The sequence below is a fragment of the Pundamilia nyererei genome, unplaced genomic scaffold, assembly GCF_000239375.1.
Source record: "Pundamilia nyererei isolate P.nyererei 1_Seehausen unplaced genomic scaffold, PunNye1.0 scaffold00015, whole genome shotgun sequence".
In the NCBI taxonomy this organism is placed as follows: Eukaryota; Metazoa; Chordata; class Actinopteri; order Cichliformes; family Cichlidae; genus Pundamilia; species Pundamilia nyererei.
Genome location: NW_005187416.1, coordinates 2,024,532 through 2,034,353, shown reverse-complemented (window position 1 = coordinate 2,034,353; position 9,822 = coordinate 2,024,532). Strand labels below are relative to the sequence as shown.

General features: G+C 42.1%; 1 pseudogene; it reads left to right on the top strand.

Moving 5' to 3' along the window:
• LOC102194386 (F-BAR and double SH3 domains protein 2-like) overlaps positions 1–9,821 on the top strand; it is a 39,490-nt pseudogene extending 29,669 nt beyond the window's left edge.
• The last annotated feature ends 1 nt before the right edge of the window (position 9,822 follows it).

The following is a 9,822-nucleotide window of genomic DNA, read 5'->3' as shown; positions in this document are numbered from 1 at the left end:
CTCTGAACTTCACACTTCCAGGAAGTGTAAACAGATAAACGCGTGCTTTAAAGATTGTCTCAGCTCATTGTCCTCACTGCTAAATGACCTGTGATTATAAGACAAGATACAGACACAGTAATCTGGAAAAGACTGTCACTGTTTTCCATTTACTTTTGCTTCCAAGCTCTCGTTTTGTCTTGTGCTTTAAATCGAAGAGTTTCGCCTCGTTTTAGAAGTCCAAACACTTGTTGTTTATTCATCTTGAGCCATAAGGTTATGAAAAGAGACAGAGTATCTGCAGTCTTCTTTATCTGCGATTACCTGGTCTATTTCAGTCATTTTAGAGGCCATCAAAATCCATCCGGCAGCATCAGGCAAAATCTACCTAACTGATATCTGACAGATGCCAGCTAGAAGATGATCCTGGTATAAATATGGAGAAGTTTCATTTGCACTCACTTGGTAGCACACATGTTAAGAGCTTTGAGAGTTTTACTCAAAATGCTGTATGCGCCGGTGAATTAATAGAAAACACACAAAACATCCGGCAGCACCGATGTTTGCTTCTGTTTCTCCACATCATAGAGATTAAATTGGTGCAGGATTGCTGTTTGAAACTACTTGAAACAACTCAAAGTTGATTAAAGGAAACAAGATTTTGGCTTTAGATTGTGCCATGTGGGTTAAAGTTGATTGTTTGCAGTTTTTTTTTGTTTGTTTGTTTTTTTACCAGAGCTTTAATGTGTTTTTCCAGCCCTGTTAATTTCACATAGATATATCTTCAAAAGCGCAGTTGAAAAAGTTTTACATTTCAACCCACCACTATGCACTTTCTGCACCTATAATTCATAAAAATGTACTAAAGTTGTTACACATATATATTCAGCTGATTGTAACGGGGTCATGTGGGGTCATGTGTGTGTGGAATGACCCAGGATTTTTATTTTATAAAACACCCGCAGGTCTGAACCTCCCTTCCTACATGATAGCCCTGTGCAACAGGTCATGTAACATGTAACAGGCCTTTAAAGTTAGGTAAGAAGTTTACAGAAAATCAAATGCTGCTGTTCACCTCATGATTGCCACAATATGGCTGGTGAAATGATGCTGCTGAGATAACTTTCCAGAGTTGCTAAATTCTTCCTTCCTTCCTTCTTTGCTTCCCTCCGACTGTTTTGCATCTGTTACACTCTCAGCTTTATGGATTTCTTAGTTCAACTTGACTGCCTGGATCGTTTTTCAGTGCCAGTTCAGGTCTGAAACCTCTGCTGTGGTCAAAATCTGCCCTGGGAGCTGCACTTTAGGTGATAAAAGTAGATATGCGTATATAAAATACACATCCTAAACTCCTTTACGAGTCCCATTGCAGACATGGGTGCAATTCAGGTGCACCTGCTCATGAAGCCCGCAGTGTCTCCTTGTGGCCTTAAGTCTATTTTAAATAATTTACAGCCACATTTGGCTTTTTATTGGATTCTTTGCCCACTATAAAAATTAATGTAAATGTCAGCTTTGGTCCAAAAATATTTTCCTATCAGGCTGTAAGGTGACGCCGCAGGTCTGCCAAGCGATGTGTTACGACTCCCGTTCGTGGATGTAAAAGAGTCCGATTCTGCCGCTCAGCTCCGCCGCTCCTTTTCTCCTCTGCCTCGCCGGACAACACTAGACAATTTGTTCAAACTGCAAACGCTGGTGTTGTTTTCATTGGAAGTCAAACAAGCAGCAGCCTGTTCCTAAAGAAAACATTAGTGGTGGAGAGCCTCCCCTGCCTCCCCCTGCACCCACCCTTCATACCACTTGCACCAGACGGAGGGATCCGGTAAGGAATAGAGCTGAGTTTGGGAGGGAGGGAGGGGCAGGAGGTAGGCCGGGCCCTGTGAACAGCCCATCTGTGAAAAGGAGGCATTGTGAGCGGGCCTCACCAGAGTGCACTGACCCCCACACTCCCTCCACCCAGCCTCTCCCCTCCATATTCAGACACACAGCTGATGTCATGTGGAAATGGCTTAACTCATTTTGTCGGGGTTTAGAAGAAAATAAAAACTGAAGACCGTCACACCTTAAAGTCAACAAATATAAACCTGGCTCGTCAGAAGTCTTGAAACTCACCAGCCATCCTGGAGCAAATCAGCGCGGTTAGTTTAAAGCCTGTATCTGTATCATTGGGGAAAAAGCTGTAACTTACATTTCAGTGATGACTGGGATTTAAAAAATATTTAAAATTCACTGAAGAATAAAACACTTCAAAAACTGTCTGAATGATAATATTTACTTATTAGTAAAAACATTCTTTGTTATACGCTGGTGTGTTTGCCTTCGCTGTAGGTGGTGCAACTGCAGAAAGAGAGCGGGACGGCAGAGGAGCACACTCTGGATAAGGAGGCGAGGAAATGGGCGAGCCGCGTGGCCCGAGAATACAAGAGCATCATCCACACTCAGAAGGTGAGAACCTCATCAAACACAGACAGTTTCTGCAGGCATCAAGATGGTGTAACCATGTCAGTCTGTGTGTTTACTGAAGTACTTTATTTTCAGTGTGCACATATCCAGTGCACAACTTCTCCCTGTAATACAATTAGTTCCCTATATTACAATAAAACAATAAGTACATAGGGTGTCAATATTCTGTTCTGTATGCATGTGGTGCAAATGGGTCATAAAATGCAGCGGGGGAGGGAGGGCTGAAATTGTTTAATTATATTTTTATTGATTAGAAGAAAATAGAAACAAATATAACCATGTTGTTCATGAGACGACTAAGAAAGGGTTTATAATGCTGACATGGTGTAATAGTCCAGACAGCGTGCAGTGAATTAAGTTACACATGGTGTATGTAAATGATTAAAGCACGGTGTGGATATTTGAAAACACAGCAGGTAACACTGGTCCTTGTGCTCCGAGTAAAGCGTGTAATCGTTATTCGATCCAGTAATCGAATTAGTTCAAATCGAATCAATCAGTCAGTCAAATAAGATGTTATATTTAAAACATCAGACACACATAGGAGATAGGTTTTCTTTATTGTAATGACATAAGCATGTTCTTTTCTTGTTGTGTAAGAGACGATCTGACTGGATGGCTGTTCGACACAGAAACGTCCTGAAAGTCCATCTGTTACAATCCGGTCAGTGCCAGCGTAGCACCATCTGCTGTTTCACAACAGAAACAACTTTTCTGTGTTTTGTTAGATTCATAAAGCGAAGCAAAAAAATTGGCAAATTCAGGTTTTAAACATAAAACACCTTTTAAAAAAAAGTCCCACAAAGTTGATGTTTAAATTCTCTTTTAGGTAAAAATCTGCTAGTTTTAGAGCTACAGATTACTTGTTGAGCCCTCTATTGTTAAAAATAGATCCTGTAGCTTTTTTGGAGAATCTGTGGATTTAAAAATATGTTAAAATTAGTCCATGTTTTCATATTGAGAAAAAATGTAATGCTAGACCTGCCCCCATCCTGCAACAGCAGCAGTTGAGGCAATATATTTACCCATCAGTCATGTCTAGGCAGCTCTGGCTCACGTTACTGCAGCCTTCTAATCAAAATGCATTTGCAATCTCTATTTTAAATTTTATTTTCTTGTTCTCACTGCCTTGAGCCTCTTCTGTTTAAGCACATTTTGCATGTAATGAAATGTGGTCTATAAATAAAATTGGCATTGACATAAATTTCTATGCCTATCAAAATGATATCCTCAGCAGTTAAAGGTATGAGTGGTGGTCATTTTTGTTGCTTTTGCTTTCACTATATAATGAATAAACCCATATAAGGAAAAGTCATGAAATATGATGATCATGGGATTTTAATTTAACAATTTTTACAATTCCAGAGGAGTCAAAATGACCCTTTGAACATGATGAGTGTGACGTTCTGCAAAGAGAAGGAAATCCTGTGGGAAGTTTAAGTCTCTGAATCTAAACGTGTGTGTTATGTCTGTGTTTGGGTTTGGAGTTATTCTGATGTGGTTTGTCACCCCTTACTCACACAATCCCTGGAAAATCTTTGCAGGAAGTGTACAAAATGCACTGATGTGTCACTTTTTTCCATTAAACTGGAATTTGGCCTTTAATGCAGCGAAGCTGGTCAGCTGGATGATAATAATAAACCTCGGCATCATAAACTTCTCCATATTTTACTGTGGCATGAAAGGATAAAATTGATAAGAGCTCCGTCTCACTGGTTTATTGCGAAAGCTGGTTTAAGATAAGTGAGCACAGCTCGTGCAGCGACCTGTTTCCAGATGTCCCTGGTTATGTTGATCGCTTTATTGTTGGACCGTTTCCATCTATTCCATGTGTTCCTTTGTATACGTCACCACAATAGTTGTAATTGTTTTGTTTTCAGGCCCTGGAGGAGTACGGGACCCAGGAAGCTTCGGAGCCAAACAACAGCGAGCTGGAGATCAAGATGGAGGTGGCCAGACAGAGTCTCCGGAGGGCAGAGGTAACCTTTGAACTTCTAGATCAGCGATTTCTCCATCTTCTGAATCAGTTTCTCCTTATTTAAAGTTGCCCCAGTGCGCCACCTGCTGGTTTGAAAGGTGAAGTGACAGATTTAAAGGCTTAATGTTCTGTTAGAAGAGAGCAGAGGTGTTTAAAACACACTAAGTATTTATTTTATTTTCATACTAATCTCATTGTGTTTTCTTTATTCTTTGGGGGGTGGGGGGCTTGTCAGTGGGTTGTGAAATTCTGGTGGTCTTTAACTCACCTTTATTTTTTTTTGCTGCTAGACGGTGAAAGCGAAAGCCGAGGCCCGGCTGGACCTGCTAAGGGAGGCGGGAGTCCCGGTTGAAACGTGGCTGAAGAGTGCGATGAACCAGGTGATGGAGGAGCTGGAGAACGAGCGCTGGAACAACCTCAGTACCCACGATCCTTCACTCTCCGTAAGACGAAAACTCCAATTCCACAGTGCTGTAGTTTTGAAGTATATGCGCTGTAGATTTGTGCCCTAAACGCAGATGTCGGTCTAACATCCGTAGGTAACAGCAGATTTGGAGCGAGAGGATGAAGAGGAGATGGAGGACAGCGGTGAAGTGTTGGATGACAGCAGCTCCAGCCCCTCCAGCACCTTGAAAAACTATCCACTCACCTGCAAAGTGCTCTACTCCTACAAGGTAACGACACACGCTTAAGCAGGGTCGTAGCCGATGAGTCGGTCAGTGCCCAGAGAAATGGTGACATCTACAAAGCCTCATGTGTTTGCAGCGAGTCGAGTCTTGAGTTTAGTCTTCTAAACAATCAGTGTCGCTGCTCTGGAAAAAAACACTGTTTGATTGCTGTTGCAGTATCTCTGCGCTTTCTGTATTCACAACTCGTTAAAATACGTGTAGAGGCCGGCCTTGCCTCGAGCTCGAGGCACGGGGAGTGTTTGTTGGGAGTTACAGAAGCAGTCATTATTAGAAAATGCAGGAAGCTGGCGTAGCTGGATATTGATGGATGAAGATTCAGGAGCCACAAAAAATGTGTTTTTAGAAGAACAGTGACTTGCAGAGTTACACGTTCTGTCCTCTGTAAACCTCATTTTCATGCAGAATACATAAAACGGCTGGAAGTGAAAGGAGAAGTATTTTTAAGATTCTGTAGGTTTAACCATATTTTCTGGTAATTATATGATTAATATTTAAATCGTTTTAAGTGTCTTGTCATGTTCTCCTGTGCCTCTGTGGTTCTCTCCAGGTTCCTCCTTCATTAAAATACAAACTTGTTAGATTAAAGCTTCTGTTACTGACGCAGACAGCTGGAGACTCATTCCTGTTATATTTTCTGACAGTGTGGTTGAAGTCTGCCGTCTGTGTGGTGCATTATAATGTGGATGCTCACTGTGTTAGCCTACAAAGCTGGCTGGGATTTCCTCCATCCCTGCTGGATGGATGTTGTCATAAAATTTATTAAGATGTAAATACGGTTAACCTCTCCACACATGATTTAAATATTTGGATTGGACGTGGATCTTTAACATGTCACCAATTATAATTCTGACTTTGAAGTAAAGCCACTTTTTGTTTTGGCTGTTTTTAATCAGTTCCAGTCGTGTTTAACGCCCATTTAGATTTACTTTCCCAAACTTTGTGGCACTAATGATTCTGTGTCCAGGTTTAAAACACCTGCTCTCTGAATTTGTACAGAAATTCTACTGTAAGTCTGAGTTTTGTGCTGCTTTGGAGTATTAGTTGTTTTATATTACCTGAGTCCTGAGTAAAGTGTGGTATAAATGCAGGCATGGTCTCAGTGTTTTCTTCAGTTTTCTGGCTGATGTTATTGAAGCCACAGTGAGCATTTTTGTCCGTTCACCAGTGTGGCGGTATTTGAAAAATATACATCACGGGTGAAATGAAGCTGGTTAAACTGTTACATCGCAGCTTTAATTTGAATTAACGTGTTTGTCTGTCTGCAGGCTTCTCAGCCGGACGAGCTGACCATCGAGGAGCAGGAAATCTTGGAGGTCATCGATGATGGCGACATGGAGGACTGGGTCAAGGTACAATAATAACACAAACACAGTTATGTAGCAGAAGCACTCTCATGTTTGAGGGTTGGTTGTTTTGTGTATTAGTTCACTCTCTGGCTCTTAGACTGTTTGACAAACATTTAGTTTCAGTTTTTATAAGAACTCGCACCGGTACAGACTATCTACTGGACGTTTTAGTGTTTCTCTGGGATCAGTTGGTCTGATGTGGCTTCAGGAATTAGAATAATTCAACTAAAATGCGTGCGGTGCATTGAGGCAGGTCAGGTTGGCCTGGGTGGTAGAAGCTCTGCTGAACATTGTTAAGGGTTCAATATTGAGGAAGGGTACAAGAGGATCGAAGAATAACCACACTGATCCGGCCGGGTGAAGTCAAACGATGATTTTAATGAATACACGCGTGGGAAGAATAATCTGTACGCATACAAGAATTAATCTTCAACTTAATCAAAGCACAAACAATTATTTTATACTGCCAGGGCTTAGATTTACTGACGCCCCTTCAACGTCACAGATACATTTCATACATGGATCAGATCAACCCCACAATGACTTTTAACATATTTCGAAAGAACATCATCTTCTATTTTCATAGCCGGTCCTTCCGGTCAACCTTTCAGTTTTTGTCTTGAAGTGAATTGTTCCTCTTTTTGCCGAGACAACAAGGAACGGTTCTTCGTTTCCAGAGACACTTTCACAGTTAGAACCAGACATAACTAACCTCTTTCCTATAAATAAGTCTAACTAATGTGTGTGTGTGTGTGTATGTCACGACCTCACTCAGCCTCTATGTCACCTCTCACCTACTGACTGTCTGGGTCTCGTCCTTAAATGCTCTCTCATCTCACCCGTTGCACTTCTGACCTTTCACCAGAACAGAGGCTCATCCTTATGTGCACTAACCTAACTGAAACTCTGCATATGTCCTCTACTAAATAAACGTTTTAATCAAGAACCTCTTACTAAAAGCTTAATATGAAAATGACCTGATATAAGTGTTTTGTAAGCCTGTATTGCAATTCCCTCTATGTTCTAGTTTCCCTCAGCATGTATCACCTGGACAGTCACGCCAGTGAAGCTTCAGACCCTTAATGAACCAAACATCAACTCAAAATAAGCACAGATATGCAATGTGTATAAAATAGTTATAACTGCATCTGAAATACAAAGTTAATATGATAACCGTATGCATAAACATCTTAAGGCCATCTTAAAGCTATCTGTTACATTGTAAAGCAATGATTATACTGCAGATTATATTATGCTGGTAAAATACTTTTGTTCATCCCCACAATATAAAGACAAATCAAAAAATGTACAAATACACAGTTCTCTGCTTCGTTTTTTGGCCTCGCAGCCGTAAAGGGCTGATGGGAGATTCTCGTCACGCAGCCGGGCAGGCAGGTGGGCGGGCATGGCACCCAAGTTTGTGAATGCAATAATTCATGAATGAGGCAGTTTTTAAATTCATACCTTAAGTGCAGCTACTGAAAATCTGGGCCAAATCCTGATTGATGGTGATCCAATCCTGCCTCAGCAGCGCTCCGGTTTGATCACAGTTTGTCAGCTTCTGCTTTTTAACAGCGGTTCGTGGACTCTTGATCAGTTTTAGATCTGCGGAGTGACCTGGTCATGGATATAAAATGTTAATTTCATGATCTCCCAGCTACTTAGTTATCATTTTCACTTTGTTTGTCACAGACTGTTACAAAGTTGCTCCTGGACCTTTGGGAGAAAATTTGAGAAGTCTTTGAGGACATTTTTCGGGTGGTCAGTGGTGTCTACTTAAATGTAGAAATGTCAGCTGTGGATGCTCCCATCATTGTGTGAAGTCATTCTTTTATAAACGCCTCTGCAGAGCTGCTGGTGTGTAGTCATTGTGTACTTTGTGTGTGGTTGTTTTCAGATCATTTCCCTGAAGGAACATTGTGCATTGTTGCTGTTTTACTTTTGTTTATTGTGTAAGTCTGGCTTTCCTGTGAGCCATTGTGCAAATGTTCCACGTGTTGAGCCAATATTTTATGTATATTTACTTAGGTGATTATCTTTTCATATACAGATATAGTGTTTTAATGGGGTATTTATTTTAATGAATATAATCATACATAAAAATGTGAGCAATATCATTTATATAGATCTGTTTTAGTGCTGTGATTCCCCACAGCATGCCCCAAAAGAGATCCCAATACCTCTGAGTGTTTTCAATCTGAATGAAAATAAGTAAGCAGCGGGAGGGGAGGCCACCGGTGTTCATGAAATCAAGCTTCATGAATTCAGCAGAGGCTTGTTTAGGATTTTAGATTTCTCGTTAATTCAGGAAGAGAGAACAAAAGCTCTCCTATTATTCTCTTTGTGGCTGTTATTAAATTCTGGTGACGATGCAGTGATATTGTTACAGCCCTACTCTTTACATCTGACTTTATTTTTTCTCAGTAGGAGTTTTCCTGTTGAAACATTTTTGGCTGTTGTCATCGTCTGTGTGCATTGTCTGTGTTTCCAGGCCAGAAACCGTAGCGGACAGGTGGGCTACGTCCCGGAGAAATACCTGCAGCTGCCCTCCTCCAACAGCCTGCTGAGCATGCTGCAGTCGCTGGCCGCGCTGGACGCCCGATCGCCCGATCCCACGCCTCCAGCAACTCCACCGAACCTGAAACCGAACTCCCAACCGGCTCCGTCAACGGAGACTCCAGTGGTGAGATCCGCCTCCACCAGATAATATCGGAGTTTTGATTTCCTGCTTTGTTTAATACCCTCGTTGCCACTGTCTGTGTTGCAGTTTCATTCGCAAAGGCTTTGTACGACTACGCGGGACAAACGGAAGATGAGCTGTCGTTCCCAGAAGGCGCCATCATCCGCATCCTGAGCAGAGAGACCCACGAGGACGATGGCTTCTGGGAGGGCGAGTTTAACGGCGTTGTTGGTGTGTTCCCCGCAGTTCTTGTGGAGGATCTCACCGTGACCAGCGAGAATGGAGATGGGCAAAGAGACGGCAGCGCACAGGTAGGCTCACGCTGACTTAGCCGCTAAATTTCATGTTCTACACAATTAAAGTTCTTCTGGTTGAACGCACACACACTGTGCCCCCCCCCTGGATCAGCTGCCTCTACATCAGCGCAGTACGAATCTACTGTAGCAACTTATTTATGACACTAAGTCCTGTGTTGTTAAATTATTTATTTATTTTTATTTTATATAAAATATTAAAGTTTGCACACCTGTCCACTGTTTGTGTTGAAGGCTTCACCGTCCACACTCTCTCAGTGCGACCGCTCCCCTCGTGGTCCCTTCCAGCCGGGACCTCTCCACAGCAGCCCCCTTCAGACCCCCACCGTGTCCTCTCCAGTGTCGAGTCCCTGCAGCGCCACAGCCTCTCCCA